The sequence below is a fragment of the Sebastes umbrosus genome, chromosome 7 (assembly GCF_015220745.1).
Source record: "Sebastes umbrosus isolate fSebUmb1 chromosome 7, fSebUmb1.pri, whole genome shotgun sequence".
In the NCBI taxonomy this organism is placed as follows: domain Eukaryota; kingdom Metazoa; phylum Chordata; class Actinopteri; order Perciformes; family Sebastidae; genus Sebastes; species Sebastes umbrosus.
Window position 1 is genome coordinate 26,858,045 of NC_051275.1, and position 25,726 is coordinate 26,883,770.

Below are 25,726 nucleotides of genomic sequence, written 5' to 3' on the forward strand. Positions count from 1 at the left end.
GGAAACTGATGTAAAATCTCTGTCTCAAATCTGTTTGTCTCAAATCAAGTGTTTACTGTATGATTTGATGTTATTTATAACCTGTAGTTATGAAACATCCTCTGTGACTCCCGTCTGCATCACATTAACAACAATGTTTTTTATGTTTGTGTTGTTTATCAAAGAGCACGACCACGCTTTCCGGTTCGCCGCCCTTGAAGAAAGTCTTGTGGGATAATGGGTCTTAAAAGCAACTAGTACCTTGAATATTAGGTTATGAAGTGTGAACATTTCTCTCTGTTCAGACGTTCTCAGTGTCGTTGTTGTTGTTGCTGCTGCATGTTTATTCACTTTCACTCTTATCCAAGGTTCCTCAAGTCTGAGAGCTTTATTTATTATTTCCGTATTCTATTGGAAAGGTCAGGGTTGCGTGTGCGTGCTGAGAATAATGATTTATACTGTGCATTGTGTACCTAACACTCCCATACAGTAAATAAAGGAATATAGTAAAAGAAAAGAAATTAGAAATAAAGATCTGTCTCTAGTCACTAGTACATTAATATATATTTCAAAAGCCTGTCTGTTTTCTGATTTGCTGTTTTTGCCATTTGCTGTTAATGCAAACTCAGAACCTCCTCCATGTTTACTTGTGGTATTGGCAAATTCAGGAGAATGTACATTTCCACTAATTCCATCAGTACAGTGTCTCAATCTCATCTACTTTCGGCTATTTTGATTGCGGATACGCTACAGTCAGATGAAACTTTACACTTCCCGCAAGATGCTTCATATTAAAAGGGCATTATTTCTCTCTTTCATGGTAGACTTCTAATTTGAAATATATGCAGGAAGTCTTTTTAGTCTCATTGACGATGGCTTAAAAGATACAGCGTGTAGGATTTGGCGACATCTAGTGGTGCTGTTGCAGATTGCAACCAACTGAGTTCACCTCCACTCACTCCTCCCTTTCCAAGACGGCGGTAACTTTAGGAGCAACGGAAGTCGGCGGTACCACGGTTTTGCACTCTGCGGCTCACTTTAACGCAGTTTCACAAGCGTATCAGAGAACTACGGTGGCCTTCAGGTAACGTAAAAACGTGTCCATTCTGAGCTACTGTAGAAACATGGCGGAGCAACATGGCGGACTCTGTGAAGAGGACCCGCTCCATATGTAGATATGAAGGGCTCATTCTAAGCTAAAGGATGCACAACGATTTTTTGTTTCAGGTGATTATACACTAATGAAAACACAGCTATGAATATTATATTTCATTTCTGCAAATAGATCCACCGAAATGTTACACACAGTTCAGCAATCACAAAAAAACAGAAAGGAGAAGACAATAGAAATAATTAATGAATAAAAAGTGCATCATGTTGAATTTACTATCACCTGTCAGATGTTTTTGGCCCATGTTCCTGTAAAGATAGCATAAAGTGCAGAAGGAAAGGAGTCCCTGAGCACCATCCAGAGGCACATAATGGAAAGTGAGGTCCATGACATTCATCCACACTGACCGTGATGTACTGCACGCATGTAAATGTCAGAGGTGACGATCATATAGAAGCATGTAACTCACCAGCAAACATCCCCAGATGAGAGATGAATTATGGGAATGGAGGCTCCAGAGCTGGAAAGGAGAAGACATTTATAGCTCTATCATGGAAATGGATTTCACTATTCATTACCCCGAGGACTGATGACATGACTTTTAATGCTGAATCATTGTACCATGACTTATCCTATCCATCTTGCCTCTCAATACTGTACAGCAATGAGACATCTTGCATTACAGCATCTTTGTCATACTTAGTGTACACATTAACAGTATGATAACTTATTAGCTGTTATTTGACAGCTTAACTTCTCGGTTTTAGTTAGTCACTGTTACATTTGTCAGCTGTGGATCTTTCAAGCTATTCGTTCCAGTAGTCAACCCTCCTTCTCTTTAGCTTCAACAGCAACCGAGATCCTAAATGTGTTAGCAAGTGAAAGGTGCTGTGAGCTGAAATACTCAGAAAGGTTGGTGTGGAAGCGACAGATGGATCTGACAGTGAATCAGACCTGGTGACGGTGGCGGCGGTGGAGAGGAGGAGGAGGAGGGTGGGCGCAACATCACACAGAGGGACACGGAGAGGACGCGGAGGAGAAAAAAAGGAAGACATGAGAAACGGAAAAGGGTGAGAAGAAGATATGTGGGCGTCGAGCGCGGCGACATGAGACAGATTAATTCACACGGGAAAGGGCATGTTAAATGAAAGCCGGGTCTGTGACAGGACTGCACCCATCTCTCCTCAAAGACAGCACACACATCCATGTATAAGCCAGCAGTACATCCCCTCTCTGCTCCTCTCACAAGTTGTTAGCTTGTTGACAAAGAGTTTTTTTTTCTGTTTGGGGCTGTAAACTTTGTCTCCAGCTGAGGCGGTGAAATCTTTTGCTACTGTATTGTGATTTGACTTTGTACTACGGTGTTTACAGCTGAGCTCTGCGCTCGCAAACAGCTCCTCAGGTAGCAATGGCATAGCAGCACACTCATACTGTTGTTTTGGTATTATTTAGTGCCATAAACAGATGGATCACCGCATTTAAAACCGATTTATTACTTAGCTGTTATCAGCGGCCTGTGTGGACTCCTTACAAGCACAGAGTTACTGTTGAAACAAGAGGTGCAGTGTTCTTGGAAAGGGTGCAATATTAAACTCAAAGGTGTGTGACGAACATGCATATTGTTCAGTGGTCAACCTCTTGGTCTTAAAAGTGAAGCCAATGCTGAAGTGCCTTAAACATGGATTCTTTCTAATACCAACAGGGGTCGACTCCTCTGGTTGCAAAAAGAAGTCAGATTTTCTATGAGAAAATGAGTCTACTTCTCACGTGATTTATTACCTCAGTAAACATTGTAAACATGAGTTTATGGTCTTAGTCGCTAGTTTCAAGTCTTCTTCAATACAGCATGATGTTCATTTAGTAAATTATGGTCCCATTTAGAGTCAAATAGACCATAAAGCAGGATATGCTTTAGGGCATGGCTACCTTGTGATTGACAAGCTGCTACCACAGCGTTGTCCGCTCTGGAGGTTATCCGTGTTTTCGTCTTACAACTTTCACAGTGTGTTTTCAGTTCATGGAAGTTAAGTGTCACAATTTGGTTGCCTAAAAATGTCTTCAGTTGTATATTTAGCTCCACCCTCTCGTGTCACTTCTGGTTGCAAAAAAACAAGATGTTAACGGCCAAAAACCAAGATGGCGACAGCCAAAGTGCCGACTTGAGGCTTCCAAACGGCAGTCCACAAACCAATGGGTGACGTCACAGTGACTACTGGTGCCTTCAAATGGGGTAGTGTTTACCGTGTTCACTAGAGGAGTCCATATGAACGCCCCCCTCTTGACGTATTCACGACCTAATGAGTGGAAAGTTTCTGAAAGCTCAGAGTTCACAAGTTATGACGTGTTTGTTGATGTTGTCAGAAATGGCGGAGGCCATGGAAATTAATTTTTCTGTACATAATAAGTGAATATATTGTAATTTTAGTCGTAATATACACTGTCTTTTATTTCACCAAAAACACACAGTGGGATGGAAATATGTTAATGACAAAGGAAAATTCTATTCAGCTCTCATTTCTTGTGCCAGAAACATAATTTATCAAATTAAGCATGTACCAGCTGGCAAATTATGCACCAATTACACTGTAAATCACAGATGACTCTGCGGCATGACAGTGACTGCACACCGCTGTTAAACTCTTCCCCGATCGCTGCACCCCGGCAGCGAGCGAGTATCCTCTCACACAACGGCCGACTCGATTCAAACTTGAAACACACGCGCCTCCATCTGTACAGCCCCACTGAAAGCAATAGTACCCCAGAGCCCAGGCGTCCCTATTCCCAAGACTACGCTTTACTCTGCTTGGCTGGGTTTATTAATGCCACCCTTCCACATTATCCATCATTTCTCTCTGGCAAAGTCCTGACAGTTAATTAGATGCCACATTTGCTAGAACTATATTAGGCATTAAACACTAAAAAAAGCTTTAAAAAAAGCCAGTAATCATGACCTATGACCCCAACAAAACAGACATGTCATATAAACGGAGAAAGTGAGATACAGCACAGCTAAATGTTATAAACTTTTAAATCTAAAAGGGGAGGAACATCGGATGGGCTCCATTCATCACTGTGTCTGACTGTGTCCAGACTCACTGAGGTCAGACACTGATGAATGATTCTCCGTTTCAAAACCTACAGCTTTAGGTCACTATGTTAGTACTTGAACCAAACCGTAGCCTGTAAAATAATACTGCTCTACAGCAGCCAAGAATAAAGGCTCATTTCACCCAAATGACTCAGATTAAACATGTTTTGACTGCTTTATTGAAATGATTTGCACTACAAATGCAATTCAGTTGCAACTGAGTTGAAATTTTGAGTTTAGAGCTGCAATTAGTAATTGATAACTATTAAATTAATCGCCAACTATATTGATCATTTTTTAGTTTTAGTAATTTTTTAGGAAATTAAAAGCCAAAATTCTCTGATTCCAGCTTCTTAAATGTGAATATTTGTTGGTTTCTTTACTCCTCTATGACTGTAAACTGAATATCTTTGAGTTGTGGACAAAACAAGTCATTTGAGGACGTCATCTTGGGCTTTGGGAAACACTGATTAACATTTTTCACCATTTTCTGACATTTTATAGATCAAAAAATGGGTAGTTTCATCCCTACTTAACTTGTTCCTAAAATAAATTTGTGATCTGTTGATAATACATAATTCTGTAGAGCTAAAACTTTTCACCACAAACCAAATATTAAGCATAAAAATAAGAATATGACAGATTAGACTATATTGTTTCATGGTCTGCACTGTACAATGGAGTATTAATATCACTGTTCGGACAGATACAAATCAGACATTTTGAGAAAAGAAAAACATTTAGATAAGAAAAGTTACAACGGAAAGGGCTGTGTGACAGCAAGATAAAGCAGTGAAAATATTCTAAATATAGCGTACACTTAAACTGATATTGATTTTTTTAGGTGGGTCTTTCTTTTAGGTGGCTAAAATATGTTTTTCTGTCGTCCCCGTCCACAGCAGTGCATTGCTTTGCTTCCATGCGGTAACTCCTGTCTGCTACTCCAAACTGGAGGCATGCTGACTGTCATCTACTGCAGGTAGTACACTGACTATGGATGAGTACCTCATACAACCCCACTTCAAAACACCCAAACTATCCCTTTAGGCATTTCTCGACCAGTCCATACTGTAGCCTACAGTTACTCTTTGTACTTGTAAAAGACTTGTGTTTGGGCTGCACCGTCACTTTCTGATGAGTCACAACATTTTTTCTCAAATTTCAAATTTAATCTAAAAATATTGCATTATTTTTTTCTATCCGTGGCGCTAATACTTTGCCGTACTATTGCATAGAGAAGCTCTATAAGGGGATCAAATGATAGAGAGGCTCTACATACACAGCAAACATCCGTGACATCCTTTGGGGAATGAAGCCCCAAGAGGAGAATTGCTTCTCATGTGAGATAGATGGAACGCTCAATGTGTCATCCATCTTTGATCCATCCTACTCTTCACATCCCACTTTGATATGATAATATAAAGGTATATATATCATACATGTTCTCTGGGTAAAACTACTGTTTGGTGATGTAAATGTATTTCTATAAGATACCATAACAGTCATTTTTATGGGCCAGTAGTGATGCCCCTTGAGAACGTGATTAATGGCAGATCTTCCCATAAAAGTATAAATAGTGGCCCACATAGTGGATTGTGATTATAGTGATAGGCAGTATAGGTTTTGAGTGATGCTGTCTGATCAACAAAACACAACCCATGAAAGCAGTCAGGAGGAATAATAGGCTACATCAGGCTGGTCTCATACACTGTTCGTAGCTATACCTGCGAAAAGTAATGCATTGTAATTCGTGTATGTCCCACAAAATCAATTCATATGTAATCCACGTAATCGTGAACCAGGAAGTATAAAGAGCGACAAATGCTGCAATTATCAAAACTGTCCACTTATCGTTATAATTTCTGTTGCTCTCGGTTACTTCCCTGTCTACCAAACCTTTATTGACAGTTGCACTAGTCTTACAGTCTCTAGGCATTTGCATTTGTCCACGACATATTTGCAGAGCTGTCGGGTACAAACAGAGTTTTCAAGTGTTTGTTACTGAGGCACAGAGCAGATCAATAAAGAAGCTTAACTCAAACCTAATTATACGTACATTCCTTTAAGGACGCACAGTGATCATAATGTCTATCTCCATTAACGACCTTGAAAAATCTAAATCCAACTAGTTTGTTTACCCTCCCAGAAGCTCCCACTGTTGTCAGCCAACATAAAACCTCTTACTGAACCATTTGAATTTCCTCCTCACTAGAATGCATTGCATATTATTTTACACCAGGTATTTTTCCTGTTGTATACATTATGTATGGAGACATAAATGTCATTGAGTGGTATTGTACAATTCTAAATAATGGATGAAATATAACATAATGACCTTCAAGGGTATGATTTCATAAAACGTATGTTTCCATAAAAGCTGGAGGACTGAAAGTCCTCGGTGTTCGTTATGCAGCGGCTCTGAGCGGAGTGGAGTAATCATAGCTCCAGATGACCTCCTTTTAGTTACGTTTGATACGGGGCGTAGCGGTGTGCCTCTAAAGAACGCTCATTTCAACACATTGGGTTTGATTTGCGTGCAACACTGCACTTATAATGCCTAGAATTAACCCTGACAGGGAAAGAAGGCAGTCTCAGACTCCCACTGCTGTCTTAGCTTCTGCAGCGCTCTTGTCAAGATAAGAATTCACGAGCTCAGCTTTGTATGTGCACTGTGTTTGTAAACACGAGCGCACACGCGCACACACACACATACAGTGTTTGTGTCATGAACTGTGATTTAGCAGCTCCCTGTGAAATGTTTGCGATGCAGCTTTATGACATGAATAATTGGGAAATAAATAGGCCGTGGCCTAAGCTGAGGTTTTAAAACCCAGTTGAAGCTTGGCTTTCTCCAAAGTACAGACGGCAGCTTCCTAGATCTCAAATTAGCATCCCAAATTTACATATCTGCTTGCATATTCATGTTCATATCCGGAGCGATTTAGATTCCCATGCCAGTCATGCAGCTCACCTGAGATGACAATAAGCTCCAGCTACCGAGCATCTTCTTTCAGGGCTATTATCAACTTCAACTTCTATCCTGTAGGTGCAAACTTTTTGGTCACGATTTGATTTTCGATTTAAACATGGCATTGTTGTGTGTACCACACTAAGGCCATATGGTCAAATCTAAATAATCTATTTAATATGTAATAACAATAACTTATTATTTTACCAGTCAATTAGGGAACAAGCTGTTAAACAACAAAAAGAAGTAACACTAGATGGCAGGAAGGAACTTTACAACAACTAGAGAATTTAGGAGGTGCACCTGAATGCACTATGAAGTCCCTGTCGGCGGCCACATGCTTTATCAGACGAAACGATGTAGACACGCAATCAATTTTAAGTGGAGATAGTGCAACTGCAGCTGAAATCGGCAAACAGTTTGCTGAGCGCTGTTTTCTTTGGTAGCTGCAGTCTCTAAATCTTCTGCAGTTTTTCTGTCAACGACACGTTCGTTGTTTACATAACTCACAGGGAAGGCAAAATGTAGCCACACCGGTGACTTCAGGGAAGCAGGAGGATTTTCCAGTTCGGTTGTTTCTCCGTCAACTCTGACTTTGGCCGTGGTCATGGTGTCTCGAATTGCAGCTGCAGGCTAACGGTAAGATACTCTGTGTTGTCTTTGAAGTGATTTTTTCCTTCGCACGCACGCAAGTAGGCGGCGGCGAAAGAAAAGAAATACTGGGAGAATCACCGATCCTGCTTTTGACTTCGAAGCTCGAAATAGAAGCTCATTTCGATCAATATTTGATTTAGAATTGAAATCGTGACATCCCTACTTTTTATATTTCATTACTTTTTTTCAAAGCAACTCTTCCACCTCCGTAAATGTGAATTAACATGTGAGCTGAAGCCTTCTTATTTCATCCACTCTCTCACTGAAGTCTTCTTCCTAAACTTGAAATGAAGGGGATTTTTCATTTTCAAAGTGTCAGATTTTTCTTGAAATTCTTATGCTGGAAATAAATGTGCTGATCCGAGAGCAGACATGAGCGAAATAAAGTATGCAGCCATGTGTGTTGTAACAGTAAAAATCCAAAGAAAGGAATTCTGTTAAATTGTTTACTATCTTATTGTCTTTAATGTTTTTCTGTCTTCAGTTGAGTACACGAGGGGTGTACATAAAGTTGGTGAAAAAAATCTTCAAGCTGTAAATGTATTACATGAATCCACGTTTGCAAGACATCACTTGTCGTCATCTTTCTTTTTTCTATTTTCAGTTTTTATCCTTCCATTGTTATGAAAATGCAATCAGTTCAGTTTGGTGAGCCACACAAAGGCACTCTGAAATGCAAATGCTCAGCGACTCAGCCTTAATCAAAGCGAATAATTATCCACGGCCTGTCAAGATGCATTGATCTGATTTCAGCGTTGGTTGTGCCTACATTTTTAGAAGTGATGCACGTTGGACATGCAGTTTTTTTTTATCACGGAGACTCATTACACATAACGCTGCACACTGTAAAATGATGGTGTGTTATATATATCATATTATAATACATACGGCTTACTGGTGAGCATCATTTCAGTCTCAAATCTCAAGGAGGGTTTAAATTAACGTTTCTAAATAGCGTTACAGCTAACAAAAAATGTGCAGGCTACCATACAAATATGAAGTAAAAAACAAAAAAGGCTACCATACACTTGCATTTGGAAATACACACACACACACACACACATCTCTCTCGCTTGTTCTCTGTGGGGTGAAAGTTGCATGTGCGTGTCTGCCCTTACAGAAACATTCAATCTCTTAACATGCCTTTCATGCCTGTCATCAAATTGGAAAATGTGTTACCATGGCAACAGTGTCTCAGGCACAGCCTCTGGTGACAGCCTCTAGCCAGTCCCTGCACACACACACGCACACACATGCACATATGTACACACACACACGCTGAGCTGTAGCACAAGCAGGTGAAATATCTGCACATCAAAGGGAGCCACACTGACCTGCCTACTGCTGTTTTAAAGCACCAATAAATTTCCCACTGATCTCTGTCTACAGGTGGGGAACTGGGAGCGACTTCAAATGCCTTCTCAAAGCAACAAACGCTGACAACATCTGACGCCTGCAATATTGCCACTTTCTGGCAAACAGCAACACTCAATGAATGATTCCTGAAAAGTGCCATCATATGCCACGTAAATGTGGCAGCTTCCTGAGATGACTCACTTGGCATTTAGACCACATTATGCTTTACATGAGAAGGTCCAACATGATATAGGGGTGGGGGAAAAAAAATCTATTCACCTATGCATCGGATGCAATATCCGTGCTGTATACGTCAACCAAAACAAACCACAGTGAGTCAAAACGAGAAAGTAGGAAACGGCGGAGGCTGATCCAATTTCCCTGAATTTGGAACAAGAATGTTTTTTTTTATTTTATTGCCCAATTCCTCTGAGTGTGCCCTATTTGTCATAAATTGACATTGGCTCTAAAATGCGTGTATGTGTATAATTGCAACTATATGTAGACAGGTGCAGATGTCTACTCGACTGGAGTAATCTTCCAAACTATGATGCATCTCATGCATTTGACTGAGCCATAACTCAGTGGTCATGCAACCCACAAGAACAAAAATATGGTAGGGCAACAAAACTAATTTGTTTGATTTAAAAAAAAAAATCTGGTTAGGCTTAAAATAAGTATGGAAACTAAGTAAAATACGTATGTAAACAACGTAATATATAGTAAGTATAGAAAGCTCATCACAAACGTCACTAACGTAACACAACACCTGACACGTGTTGGACACATTCACCTCCCCGCCCACCCATAAGCAGTCTCTCTCGCTTTTTATTCTACGTCACTAGCTCTGAGCGTACCATATTTACGCAAATGCATTTACATTGCAGTCAGTACAGATTACATGGCGTACAAATGACACGCCAAAAGCAAAAATTGCATTCTTATTACACGATTTTGACACATTTGGCACATTATCGTTTCATTCAAATGCCTTTTCATGCGACCGGGCTGGGTCATGAGTCTGGCTCAGTTGAAATTGTGCACCTTTGTACAAAGCTGCAATGTTCCCAGGACTTTCTCCAGAAATTGGCGTGATTATCGGTTTGATGCATGCAGATCCTGATTCCTCATTCAGATGCAGATTTAAAACTTGAAAATATTTTCTATTATTAAAACAAATTCAGATGAGCCTTGTTGGAGGAATGTGCTCTCTGAGTGCTTCCTAAGTTCTTATGCTTATTACATTTCACAGTTGACTGTGAAGCACTTTGCTTTCTGGAGTAACTTTGCTTTTGAAGACTGCAAATTGGCAACAGATTGAGAGGTCGACACGGCAAACAGTTTCTCAGATGTCTGTTTCACCATCGACAGACTTCAGAAGCGTTCTGTTTTAATTGTCTAAAAGCATAATATCTTCAGTTTTACTAACAAAAAGCAGTTTTTCCTCTTGTGCATGCTGTGTAGCAGAGCCTATCAGACAGTTACAATGAACTCTTTAGTTGTTGGCGATTAAATCTTTTTTTCATTTATATGCTAAGCCACAAAACGGGTTTGCGCCAACATCATCTTCAATGATCGTAATCTTTCTGACACAAAATGGAAATGCGGCGAGCGTGGCCCTGAACTGCCCGCGCTGCTCAGATCCCAGCCTCAGCATGTAGGCGAGAGGTCAGGACCTGTCAGTGTGGCACCAGGCCTCTTATCATGTGGATGCTGGACAGAGTGTAGGGAACTCTGTGGAAGGACTGTGGAGTTTGAAAGAGGATTGTTTCCGACAAGGACCACGAGGTCCTGATTATTATTACAGTCCTGAGGGTTGCAGAGAGAAATAATAACAGAAGGACAAATGAGAATGTAGAAACTCACAACCGAGAGGATGTGAATGCTCAAGAGCCTCGGGACAAAACAGTCATACAAGACCAGACCCAAGTGAGGACAAACTATGGTGCCATCTCTTCTTGTAGAAAAAAGGCCCAAGGCTGGTGAACTTGACAGATGGTGGCTGTTATTTGTAGATTGTTCCCCTTTCTCTTTTGTCTTCAACCTTGAGAAAAGATGTAGAAAAATGAAACTTTTATTCATCCAAAATAAATTAATTTTATGATTGATATTCTTGTGCAAATCAGGATTTTAAGGTTTTCTCAAGCTGACATTAAAGGCCTTTACACACTGGGGGCGTTTTTTTTCGTGCGATTAATTCACACGTTAATATATTTTTTTTCAAACTGTTGTTTTTGTCATGAGTACTTTCACACAGAATGCACATTTTACACTGCAAAAAAAAGCGTCAGAAAAAGCGTCAGAATGGACATATTCAATACGTACACTCGTAGTGTACAACAACACCAAGACGGCTATTACTCCTTTCAACCTTGACAAAGGAAGCGCATACCAGATCCACTCCTTCCAATCTTACTTTTCACAATAAAAGCCCAAGACATATAAACTGCATACAATGTATCCTCATTCAATGGTTTGTATGATTTCTTAGTTATTCCTACAGATGTCCAGCAACACATGACGCACGTGTCAATTTCCGCTCCAGTCTTTTCAAAATAAACTTCATGCTTCACAGAAAACAATAATTAAGAGAGAAAGTATTTTGACTAAAAGTTAACTAAAATGTAATGATTCTTTAGTGACTAAAACTAGACTAAAACTACGAAAGATAAAAAATTACACATTTTAAATTTAAGACTAAGACTAAGAATAAAACTAAAATAGCTGCCAAAATGAACACTGCATCCAAACATGTTGTTCACATGCATTGCATTGATAAGTTAGCAACAAAGGTTGGTGGTGCTGTAGCTTATTGGTAGTAATGATGCTCTCCTGTTATTCCCTGGATGAGAAACTGAAGTGGAAGTATTTTTGGGGGGATGTAAGAGGCTTAGAGGAGGCCGGGTTCATCATTAGCTGCTGCATGCTAACACTGGAAACCTAAATGAAATATTCAGTGCTGTGCTGGAATGTCTGAAGCTTTCTTCTGCTTCAACAAGATTATTTTAATTTATTAAGACACAACAATGGGCGAGGCAGAGGAAAAGCCCGTACAAGCTCCCTTGGTATTTATGAGGACTCAAATCTATCAAAGTAGACGTTTTTAAAAAAAAGACAAAACACATGTAGATGTGTCCTTTCTTGATTCATATTTCATACGGTGCACTTGTGCGCTGGAGTTACAAGCTGTATATTCAGTCCACTGAACTTCTTGCTCCGTGTGGTGAAGATGGTTTTCATTATGCACCGATGAACATCGCTAAAAGGAAAGTTTTCAGTTCATTTGGATCAGGAGAGAAAAGCAAGGCTGTGCTGCACTTCTGTCTCTCTTCTATAATCGACTGCAGCTGCATTTCTGCTGCAATTCATTTAATATTCTTACATTTTGTAAGTCTCTTACATTCAATGAAAACTGGCAGGAGGACTCACACCTCATTGGTTGCTGATTGAGCATCTTGTCATGTAGCCATGACGTTGGCAGAGCATCAATATACACTTCACTGATTTTCATCCTACGGCAGTTTTTCTCATTCGCTTTGGCTCAATTCTCGAATGAGAATTATTTTTTTCAAAAAAATGAGCTCAAATATCTGAACAATTAGTTTGTTGTTCACAACAGATGAGAATTTCTCATTCATTCAAGTAAATTACATGTTTTTGGCACATGTGTGCAAAGAGTGAGTACAATTGTGTAAAACTTGCACAATAACTACTTGCACATGTCTTGCTGATCAAAACTGATGCGTTGATTTTCAGTAAAGTAGTCTTCCTCTTCACACCTTCTAAACACTCTTTCATCATTTGAGCCATCACATGCAATATGATCCATTCAGTTACCAAAATCTGTCAGACATACATGTATATTCCATAAGTATCTATGACACAGTGTTACGTAGAGTGAGGAGATACAATTAGATGTTTTTTTACTGAACAACTGCATGTTTTCTCATTGTTGTGGGGTTTTAAAAATAAAATTATTGGCATGGATGTCATTTTGTGGCAACTTTTCTGTTCACTGTATAGGACTTTACATGAATTTTCTGTTAACACATTGCTACACAAATATATTTACTGTATAAACACAAATCTCCATAACCTTTTTCTGTGTATACAGTATTGTAGGCTACAGTATTGACTTTTCCCAGTAAACTTTGACCTACTGTTGAAATGGCTCAGTGCGATACACAACAGCCTTCAGCTAGACAAAACTGACATTCATGTATCGTACAGTAAGCTGTCAGTGTCAACAAAAAGTAGAACAAAAAAGACATTCGTATACCACGGCAGTCAACCCTGGAAATGTTTCTTATATACAAATATAACTACTATACTATCTACTCTTTAGTTATAGTAGTATACAGGAACAGGATATGTACGCGCGTGTTTGTACAGTAAATGTATTTGTGTAGAAATGTAGAAAATTCACCTTTGAGCTTTCATGTAAAGTCATATACAGTGAACAAAAAATCTGCCACAAAATGACATTCATGTCAAAATAAAAAAACCTGCAACAATGAAAGAATCTGCTGTAGCTCAGTAAAAAAATAACTAATTGTACCTAGTACTTAACACTATGTCATAGATATGTATGGAATATACATGTTTAAAAGTTGTGAAGAGTGCAAGAATTTCACTGAGAATCAGCTAAACAGTTTTGATCAGCAAGACGGGCAAGAGGAAAACAAAAACAAATTGTAGATAATTGTACTCTTTTGCACTTATGTGCCAAAACTAGAGCAATGAATGGTGAATTATAATCTGTTGTGAACAACAAACTAATTGTTCAGAGATTTGAGCTCATTGTTTTGAAAAAAATAATTTTCTTTCGAGAATTGAGCCAAAGCAAATTAGAAAAACAGTAAAACAATCAATTTGCTGTTGTGTGAAAAGGCACTAGGGGTCCAAGTCATGAGCTTGATTTCTTCTCATTCTGTTTCCAGTAACACATTACATCTGTGAGAAGCATCTTTGTTATGTTGGCAAGCAGAGAGCACATGCCAGCGCTAAAATAATATATTGTCGATAGTAGGCCTGTCACAATATCAGATTTTCACTACACGATTAACGTGGCCAAATTAATTAACGATCCATTAATTGAAATATTTAATTGCAATTAGTCTTATGATTGTCCATGATTAACCGTGATCAATTTCAAATTAATCACATATTTTTTTATCTGTTCAAAATGTATCTTAAAGGGAGATTTGTCATGTATTTAATACTCTTATCAACATGGGAGTGGGAAAATATGCTTGCTTTATGCAAATGTATGTATATATTTATTACTGGAAAATCAACTAACAACACAAAACAATGACAGATATTGTCCAGAAACCCTCACAGGTACTGCATTTAGCATAACAAATATGCTCAAATCATAACATGACAAATTCAAGCCCAACAGCTGTCAGTGTGTCTTGCCCCAAACTGCATGTGATTATCATAAAGTGGGCATGTCTATAAAGGGAACACTCGTGGGTACCCATAGAACCCATTTACATTCACATATCTTGAGGTCAGAGGTCAGAGGTCAAGGGACTCCTTTGAAAATGGCCATACCAGTTTCTCCTCGCCAAAATTTAGCATAAGTTTGGAGCGTTATTTAGCCTCCTTTGCGACAAGCTACTATGACATGGTTGGTACCAATGGATTCCTTAGGTTTTTTAGTTTCACGTGATGCCAGTATCTTCACTCTAGCTTTAAAACAACAGCCAGACGCAAGTTGTGTTAATGTGTTAAAGAAATTAGTGGCGTTAAAACGAATTTGAGTTAGCGTGTTATTATCGCGTTAACTTCGACAGCCCTAATAATGATTTTATCACGATATCTATTGAACATTTAAAAAAATAAATATGTGTGTGTGTGTGTGTGTGTGTGTGTGTGCTGATATTATCCTCGTATTATCTAATCTTGGCACAGCCTCTTGCATTCTTGACTGTATGGGTGGAAATTAATTATGTTATTAGCGGAGAGTTATTTGATGCATATTTAAGTCTGCATGTTCCAGTGTGGTCCACACTGCAATGTCAGCCACACTGCTTTAGTACACAACATCATATTCTTATCTTATAATGAAAGCAGATACAGATCTGCAGACTGAATGATGATAATTATAGCAGCAGCAGACTTACAAGGACTAAACTCCAGACTCAAACTGAGGAGCTTGTGTATGGATGCAGACAGACAGACAGACAGACAGACAGACAGACAGTCTAATCAATTCCAGGCCTGTAGCAGTCAATTTGAAAGTAAAAAAAATATTGTTGCCCTTCCCAACGACCTCAGCCACTCAGTCAAACTTCGTGGATGTGATTGAGTGGCTGTGACTGAAAGGGCGATTTGGAATGATAAGAACATAAATTAGGGGGAAAAAGTGTTTCTTTTAGCTCCCCTATAAGGTGAGCCATTGAACCATTCTGATGTTACCCCCCATAAACCTGCACTGTGTTGTGTACCTATACTGTATGTGTTCTGAAGAAAATGATATACTGTGCTGTGTACAAACTAACCAATTTTATGTAGATTTTAGCTTTAGATTCAGCTCCACAACCAATGTTATCTGAATCACATAGATTGGAAAGTACACGTTTCTGATTGCCTTTACATTTTTGTCCCAGCTGCCTGACTGAAGCACATAAACTAAGTTTGTAAAGGAGCTTTGCAACTGTAAAACTCTCTGCTGAAAGCAAAAAGACATTATTTTGCAGACTACTCAAGCGTTTGTCATAGTTTTTTTTAGCAGATCAAAATGGTCAAAATATGGAAACAAGGCCACAGGATGTTTTCCACGAGATCATGCAACATGTTACCCACTGTGAAATGTCAGAAGCTCCGCCTCACAGAAACAAACTTCATTTAGAGGTCAGATTTTCACACCATTCAGTATGCTACATTTCCTTTTAAGGCCCTGACACGCCAAGCCGACGGTTGGCCGTCAGCCAAAATAACACAAATTATAGCATTACTAATAACTAGTAAACATTATTAATTATCCATTCATTGTTTGTTACAGTAAAATAACATTACCTAAGTTTAATTAACTTAATTAATCAACTTACCATTCATAAATGATGGTTACTATAAAGTGTTACCAACTGATTTGACCGTAATCTCATTGAGACACTCAGTCTCATTCTCAAGATAGACCTGATCAAACTTGTGCCACAGAGTAACATTTTGTGGCCACGAGCCATGGTTAATGTCGAACCCTGTTATCTATTTTAACATTATTTAGGATGGAAAATAAAATGGTGATGACAACTCCTAGTGGATGAAACATTTCCCTCATTAAAGACTACTATATGAAACATTAGCTGTCAGCCCGCATGTTCCCAAAACACCAGCAGCCGCTTGCGGTGGAGCACGCAGAGGTTTTGGCTTCCTGTTCATCATAGCTGCAGGAGGATGAGTCTGGCAGAGTGCAGCGCACAATTATATTTCTGAAAGTGTGTACACACACACACACTGTGCCAGTTGGCATCAGTTATTTCAGTAATAGCCTTTACATTGACTAAACCTGTCGATCTAAAAAATGATCACATTTTATTTTTTAGCCAAAGTTAATGCAGTTGATGTAGTGAACAAACCTCCCTAAATATTAAGAAATAACATATCTGGTGGTGCATATTGGTATTTTAATTAAGGGAATAATTGTGCTCATACTGCAACAACACAAGTAGTGTATTAATTGGCATCTGGTATACAGTAACAAAAAGCCCTTAGTGACGTATATGAAAATAGGAAGTGTACAATGTCTTTGCTGGTATAATTAAGCACAATGTTGAGAATATTTATGATTTATTACCCAATATAACGAAGTAATTTGTTAATGTTTAATATACCTTTTTTTAATAAACATTGTCAATTTAATCTGATTTGGTTTGAGTATTTTACATATTATATTCACCATTTTTTAGTCCATCTTAAATTCATTAGTGTACATGTAATCCACTGCTGTGTTTGGTAAACACTGACATCCCTCAGGGCAGGAGGCTGAAACTCCTTCCTCAGCAGGTTTATGAAACCTTTCTCATCGGATTGCTTTTTCTTATTGGAATTAATGGGAGACCAAGGTGGTTCAGGTACTCCATTAATTAGGCATCATGAAACTACAACTTTGAACAAACCCTAAAGTAATATATACCAGACAGCCCCACACTGGTTTGGCGGAGAGACTGTAGAGACTATTGTCCCGTCCTCTGGTGGGACGAAGGTACGGTTTGGTTTGCCTGATTTAAGTGAGACCTCAAATCGATGAGCCTCACGTGAAATGCACCATGGTTTAAAATAATGGTGCATGAGTCAATAAGCAATTTGAGATTAGGCTCCATTGTTGTCCTCACTGGGTAAATGATGCAGTAGACAGACTGGCTGTAAGGCAATGTCAGCTCACCTGCCGTTTAAAATGTTTCCAAAAAGCTATTCGGCTGCACCACAGGCTTTGTTTTTGACCATTGCTGGAGGTAAATTGAAAATATTCAAATTCCTACACGGACGTAAACAAAAGAGTGAAAGCAGCAACTCCCTTCGCCACTATATTCATTTTTTATGGGTCAGGGTATAAATCTCAACCTAAAAAGTGACAATATCTCTCACAATGAGAACAATCTGGCCTGATGATCGTTGGAACATCATCCCAGTATCAATAATGAGCCTCTCTAATCTGCACAATAAAGATGATTTAGCAGATTATATGAACCGATGTCTTTAGCCAGAATGTAATGAAGCTTTAAAAGCAATGGATCACTTAAATTGGCACCACATTTTATTCTGTAGCAGATTTTATTATGAACGTCCAGCCTGAAATATATCAGTACATTTAACACCAGCATGAGTTCCTTAGTGAAAAGTTTAGGGCTGTCGAAGTTAACGCAAATTTGTTTTAACGCCACTAATTTCATTAACACAACTTGCGATTTTTAGGTTGTAGCTAGAGTAAGATACTGGCATCATATGAACCTAGAAAACCGAAGGAATCCATCGGTACCAACCATGTCATACTAGCTTGTCACAAAGGAGGTTAAATAACGCTCTTAACTTGTGCTAAATTTTGGTGAAGAAAAACTGGCATGGGCATTTTTAAAGGGCTCCCTTGACCTTTGACATCAGGATATGTGACGAAAATGGGTTCTATGGGTACCCACGAGTCTCCCCTTTACAGACATGCCCACTTTGTGATATCACATGCAGTTTGGGGCAAGTCATAGTCAAGTCAGCACACTGACACACTGACAGCTGTTGTTGCCTGTTGGGCTTGAGTTTGCCATGTTATGATTTGAGCATGTATTTTATGCTAAATGCAGTACCTGTGAGGGTTTCTGGACAATATTTGTCATTGCTTTGTGTTATTAATTGATTTCCAATAAAATTGACATACATGCATTTGCATAAAGCAGCATATTTGCCCGCTCCCATGTTGATATGAGTATTAAGTACAAATCTCCCTTAAAAGGTCAATTTTGAACAGATAAAAAATGTGAGATTAATTTGCGAGTAAATATTGTGATCAATTCACAGCCATAGAAAATTTTTAGATTTTATAAGCTAGTGATGTGAGCCAATTAAACAAGTGAAATGCTAGTATTTTGTCCTACTTGATTTTGAAATATTGGATGTAATACCCTTACATATTTTTATGTTTATTGGACTTGCCGTGAATCCCATTGTTGAAGCGCAACCTCCTTTACCAAAACATATTTTATAACATATTTGAAGGATATTCCTTTTGTGAATTAATTTATAACTGTGTCTACATTAATAGAGGCTTAAAAAAAAAAAATCAATGCTAAACAAAAAATGACAGAACGATACCGCCAGCTGGGGACAAGCAGGACAAAAGTTAAATAAAGCTTTAAGGGTAAACACGATGGTGTTTACTATTTGTCTCTCTGTGAGGCATCAATAATTGTCACCCTCAGGATCAGGGTCATCCATCTGCCTGTCTACCCCTCCGGCTATCATCATTTTATTAGTAAACAAACAGTAATTGAATTTTCTTGCATTAGTATTGTGAAATGGATGGATATACACTGTCTACTGTCAATAAGCGAAGAAGCACGCTATAGAAGCACTGCTTATAGGAGAGATCCAAGTGTTGTAGCATGTTGTCTTCTTTAGCAAGCAGTCTAAATTTAGACCAACAGTCGTTTGAGCACATACTGAACACAATTAAAATCAGTGGGGTGTTTTAGCCGGGAAAATCTAAAGATGTTGATTTGGTGGAATGGTCCTGGGTGTTACAACAAACACTAAACAAAGCCAATTAAAGTGCAAAGAACACAAATGTTTCTACCACTTTCACACTTCTACTCTTTTCTTGTTATCCTTGTGAAACAACATACATAATATATAGTCAGTTGTTTATAAGGTAACATTCTCTTCAGGATTTATTATATCTTACATCTTTTTATTTCTAACTTGAAACCATTTGAGGTGTGTTTTGGGTCACTGTAACAATGAACAATTTGTCAACCATTATTTCCACCACACGACTTTTCTGCGTTGGCACTGAATATTGGCATTGGACATAAATTGGATGTGCAGAATTGTCCAGTATGGACGTAATTCCTCAGTATATTGGGCTGGAAGGTTCCTTTTATTAGGAGTGCTTCTGGTTATTTCCATCTGGATATATGGAGCCCAGGTCCAGGCCCAGGAGGTCACAATGCAACAAGTCCTCCAAATTAAACAACAAAATAAATTCTTTGTCCATGCCCTCTAGCACAAAACATAGAAGTGTTTCCTGACCAGTGGGCAACCTCCAGGTCTGAAAAGTGAAGCCAATGCCGAAGTGACTTAAACTTAAATTCTTTCTAATAGCCAGCAGGGGGCGACTCCTCTGGCTGCAAAAAGAAATCTGATTGTATAGAAGTCTATGAGAAAATGACCCTACTTCTCACTTGATTTATTACCTCAGTAAATATTGTAAACATGAGTTTTCTCAATCGCTAGTTTCAAGTCTTCTTCAATACAGCATGTTGTTCATTTAGTAAATTATGGTTTGTTTCTAAAGTCAAATAGACAATGAAGCCTGGTATATTTTAGGGCGTGGCTACATTGTGATTGGCAGGTCGCTACGACTGTGTTGTCCGGTCTAGGAGTTGTCCCTGTTTTCGTCTTACAACTGTCTCTCTTTAAACATCAACTGACTTCCTCCTTTTCTCCCAATGGACCATCCGGTAGAGGGCTTTGTCACTTCAATGTAAACACATGTTTTGTTTTCAGTTGTACTTTAGTGTGCTGTATGTATTTTGTGCATTATTCTTGAATTTCTTATCTTGTCCAGGAACAGGAAGAAGGGATGAGATGTGATCATTTCCAGCCAGATTCAAAGCCAAGTTTTCAAGGGTACACACATCTTTAAAAAAACAAGGCTGTTATGCGTCATTGAGAAAGGACAAGCCAGCCTGTTCCCTCTGACTGTTTGATACTTATGCATATGCCCTTCACACGCTGAAAATTGTACATGTAAATGTGATTGTGTGTGCTTGTGTTTTATTCATACACTCCCCACGCAGCATGTCAGCTGCAGTCGCACCACATGTAAACATGTGAAACTCTACTGGACCAATTTGGCCAGTAACTAGAAGCTGTACTCCATTTGCTGGTTTCATTCCATTAGTTCTAACACCCATACTGGAAAACTCTTTCTCGCATCAACCCACCATGTATAATTGAATCACTGTTGTTGTCATTTCACGCATTTGTGTACTTGTAATGTGAAATACAATTAGAGAATCATTGTCATCAGCTTTGCGTGTGAAGCCAGTGCACTCGACAGCTGGCTCTTCAGTGGCCTTTTCCATTAGCAACACTGGAGCAAAACACAACAGCATTTGTAATTCTATTTGTTTTGTAATTTAGTTTTAATACTTTAAAAAATAATTATAAAAAGGTTTTGTTTTCAGGTTTAGTTTTAATCATCATTCCTGTCAGTTACCACTGTAAACAAAAGTTGAACCACAAATATATCTGCAAAGCAGTTGACTATTTTTATAATGAATTGCAGATGAAATGTGAACATCGATTTGCCTTTTAAATTAAATTATAAAAATCTGTTTTAAACTTTTGGTTTATTTTCATTGCGTCCACATAAATTTCCCAGAGCTGACTCCTAAAAACTACATTTATGCCGAACATTTAGCAAAACTGTTCGGTATTAACATTTTGCAACTTGCCAGATTCTTAAACTCTGTTAAAATATAGTTGTTGCAAATTAGTAGTATATAAACATATTTCTAAGAGATAGGGCTGAAATCTCCACATATACAGTGATATATACATAGACTCACATCGTGAAAGAAAAAACAACGTTGCATCTAGGTTGTGGTGCACAAACAGCAGGTGTAAAGAGGTGGGACGCAAATGCACCCTGAGAATGGCTAAAACCAAACCAAGTGCTCAATGGTAAAATAAAGAAAAAACACAATAACAGCTAGAGACCACGTTGCGATGGGATCACACCAGCTATGACGCAAAATCAGGCCAAGGGTCGTAAAGTGGGGGGGCCAATGGCTCCTTTAATTGTTTCTTACCCCCCCCCGTACTTCCGGCGCCCTTGCTTGGACCACACCCATCTTCGAACTCTGCCTTCATTTTGATCTCAATTACACACCTGTAAAGTTTCGTGGCTGCACCTTGCACGGTTGGGACGCTATCGCATTGACAAAATCTGTCCACAGACAGAAATATAAACACCTGACAAAGTAGTCAAAACGGCTTCTGTAGTAGTTCCTGCTACAGTAGGCGTCTCCAGGGCCACATTTTGACATGATGACTCACACACAGACTCACAAGGTGAAAACACTACCAGCCACACACTGACATGGCTGGTAAATATTCACATGAGACTTGGGGGGGAACATACTGTATAGCCAACCCGATCTCATTCCCAACTCGTTACATACGGACTCTTGAGCAGATCTCCTTGGTGTCACTTTCTAACCCACTGGGTAGCCCTACGCATCAATGACGCTCCACTATGGTCGCAGTTAACATGTGGTTAACCTTGTGAATTGAAACAAAAACACTTGTTATGGTTTAGGAAAAAGATTGTGGTTTGGTCAGTGGTCTCAGTGGTCTCCTGGGTGAATGCCCTGTGTTTGTTTGTCCCATCCATCCTCCCCTCCTAGCACCCACCCTAAGCCTATTTTTCGGTCTTTATAATACGTCACCACACTCCCAGAGCACTTGCATTGGGCTTACATTGTAGTTACTTGAAAGCCCGGTGCGTCTCATACAGACGTGTGTCGATGTCAAACGCTGAGAGGCGTGACAAAGCATCGGTATTTGACGCCCTGAGAATGAGACCGGGCTGGTCTAGCAGGAGTATATCAATAGAAAAGAAAAGAGAGTGTAGGTGTCAATAAATAAATAAAAAATACAGCTGGCTACTACATATCGTAAAGCCCTGGAGCTGAGCCCCCTTAAGGATCTGATCCTAGAATCGCTCCTTATAGCGTAGATTGTTGGGGTTTTTAGGACTTTGACAGCCTGGCAAAAGAAAATGTTGCTCATCCTGGCTGCGGATCCTCCGACCAGATGGCTGTGAAACAAAGAGGCGGTGGGAAGAGCGAGAGAGGTCGTTGATAATGCAAGAGACTTCTCGAATGCAGCATTTGTGAAAAATGTCCTGAATGGAAGGCAGAAAGGTCTAAGTGATGCTTTTTGCTCTCCTCATTATGTGCTGAAGGGACTCACCATCTGAGGCATTACAGGTCCTGTTCCACAGAGTCTGTTTCCTTTTAATATGAGGAATCACAAGCCTTAGATATCTCACTGACCTCAAGCAGTTTTGAGAAAAATGTTACCTACATGTTTGCTGTTGATCACATCTTTTAAAATTGTGTTGAGAAACAAAAAGCATCTGATGTGCAGTAGTTGGGACATGCAAGTTTAAATACCTGTACCTGTCCCTTTTTCAGTTCACTTTATAATAATTCTTGTGGAAAACTTTTAAATTGGAATTAAAATCTAAATTACTTTATTTCAGTTGTAAGTATGCATACTAATAAAAATCGTAAACCTTCAGACACTAAACACAAGTTTATCTATATAGCATATTACATACACAGAGGCAACTGAAGGTGCTTTACATAATCAAGTTTAAAAAAGACTGCAGCTGTGCTGTGCCTTTAAACAGAGGTGGGGCGGATAATTAGATGTGCATTTGCCAAAAAGGACCAGTTAGTGCTCTTCCTTTAAGTCTTTTCTCTTGTAAAACTAAAAAAATACTGTTTACAAACACTTCTGATAAATCTCACCTTTGTGTCTCTCATTCAAGTCAGCTTTCTAGCGCCTCATTGTGGTGCACCAAGACTTAATTGGCCCTCATGTCCCCTTCGGCAGGAAAGCCCCCACTGGTACCCGACTGGTGAGAACTGCAGTTATTTGCCCCAACGGCAAAAACACTACATCACACGTGCTTTATCAGAAGTGTTTTATAGTTTTACAAGAGAAAATACTTCAAGGAAGTCTAACATGTGACAAAAAACAAGATGGCAACGACCAAAAACCAAGATGGCTCGCAGCTTCAAAACAGCAGTCCATAAACCAATGTGTGACGTCTTGGTGAGTACGTCCACTTCTTCTATACAGTCTAAGGCTTCTCCATGGGACCTTCCGTGACTGTTGGAGCTACATTTCAGGCTTTGTCAGACACTGTGAAAGTGTTCACTACTTTTTCCAATATATTTTACAATAAAAACTAATTATTAAGACACATTAACACTTTAAAAATGTTGTGTGTGCATTAATACATTTTCAAAGGCAACAGGACTTCAGATACAGCACATGGACTAGATTTCACTGTCCATACAGTCCCTCCGAATTCAATGTTCAATACTTTCCTCTCATAGTATGAACATTAGCAACAAGCCGATTTTGCATGGTTTCACAGCTGGGAACAAACTGAAAAGGATCAATGAGCCTGGTAAACTAAACCTCCCTCTACCTGACTACTACATTTCCATTTCGGAAACTACACAACAGGCTTGGAAATTGGTAAGCCCCCTTAATGAAATTCAAGGGTTCACTGCAGCACTCGACTTGCTTCCCTTGATGAAAAAACACGCTCTGATGGGAAGGTGAAATAATGAGAAGTCGGATGCCTGAGAGGTACAACGTAATTGGGATAGGCATATTCAATCAAAACACACTTCTATTCAATTTCCCCTCTTGCAGGCTTACCTCGCCTGTAATTTCTTTGGCACCGGTTGTAAAAGGCGGAGGCTGCAGACTATTTTCCCCTCATCAGGGAGTGATGGTCAGTCTGTATCAGCATGAATATGATTAGCCGCATCACTTGAAGTGACCTCTGAAAGTCATTTCATGTTTGGACAAGATGTGACTGGCTAGAAATCACAGTTGCGATTATATTGATAGGTACGAGTCTCTCTGCACAGGATGATGTGACACATTATACCTCCTAGGTTGATAATTTTCTGTCTTTGACAGCTGACAGAATTTCAGTTGGACTGAGCTGAAATTGTATTTTGCAAGAAATGTTATGTGTACGGTGTCATCTCGAGCATCAGATGAATCAGTTGAACCACATCTTGACATTTCAAATAGTCACTGTATGAGCACCTGATGGCACCCAAAACAACAATAACGCAATCAAGGCCTCAGATATTATAAAAAATACAAATCAACTTAACATAATGAACTTAACAGAGGCTGTTAGGTTATTGTATTGCATTAGATTGCACAGAAGTTGCCACCCGCTACAAGAAGGCTAAAATAAACCATAAATGATGGATGATGACTGTTTGACCGTCTCTCTGTTAGTTGCATCTGTTGAAGGACATTTCCATTTGCTTTCTGTCTAGACATGTCCTCTACATTTGCCTTTCATAAAATAATCACTGATGGCCAACATTAATACTGCCTCAAGGACATAAAAGCCATCACGACAAATATAACCACACACCCATTTAATGCTACTTTTGAAATGTAATACGTTACAGATTTACTAGTTTCTAGGGCTGTCCTCAACCAAAGAAATTCTTAGTCGACTAAAACTCATACGATTTTGTCAACTAATTGAATAGTTGATTTAATCGACAGATCTATGAAACTGAGTTTCCCCGCAAAAGCACCACTTTAAGTCTTGTATTTACCAAAGATGTGCTCATAAGTTTCTTGGAAATAAAAACTAAGAGAAAATGACTAATGAAGTCTAATAAATCTTAGTTGACTAAGACCAAAACGACCAGTTAGTCAACTAATCGACTAAGAGGGGGCAGCCCTACTGTACTAGTTAGCCTATTAAAAATGTAAAAAGTAATGTTAATTATTACATTTGATTACTTTTCTAACAAATGTTTTAAACTGGGCAATAAAGATGAAAAGTAAACCTCACGCAAACAAGCAAGCAAAAACTGTGGATTTAATACAGACTGTTTCTGTTATGGTAGGCATTCAGGGCAGTGACTGAGGGAAGGATTTAGGGCTGGATAACAACACTGCAGCAATTTTTAGGACTTCAAAAAGATATAGAAAGGTTATGAAATGTGTGTCTGTGCAGTATCCACAGGGGGTGCACATAGGTAAAATGAAACACAATGCAATG

The 25,726-nt window shown here is 39.0% G+C and overlaps 1 protein-coding gene and 1 long non-coding RNA gene across 2 annotated transcripts in view; one reads left to right on the forward strand and one right to left on the reverse strand.

The window, feature by feature from the left end:
- Positions 1–25,726, reverse strand: part of b3gat1a (beta-1,3-glucuronyltransferase 1 (glucuronosyltransferase P) a) — a 194,149-nt gene that overhangs the window by 119,289 nt on the left and 49,134 nt on the right. The window lies entirely within an intron of this gene.
- On the forward strand, positions 7,493–9,628 carry LOC119491313. The gene is made up of 2 exons (XR_005207588.1): positions 7,493–7,785; positions 9,190–9,628. It is a non-coding gene; the product is annotated as an uncharacterized LOC119491313 (long non-coding RNA).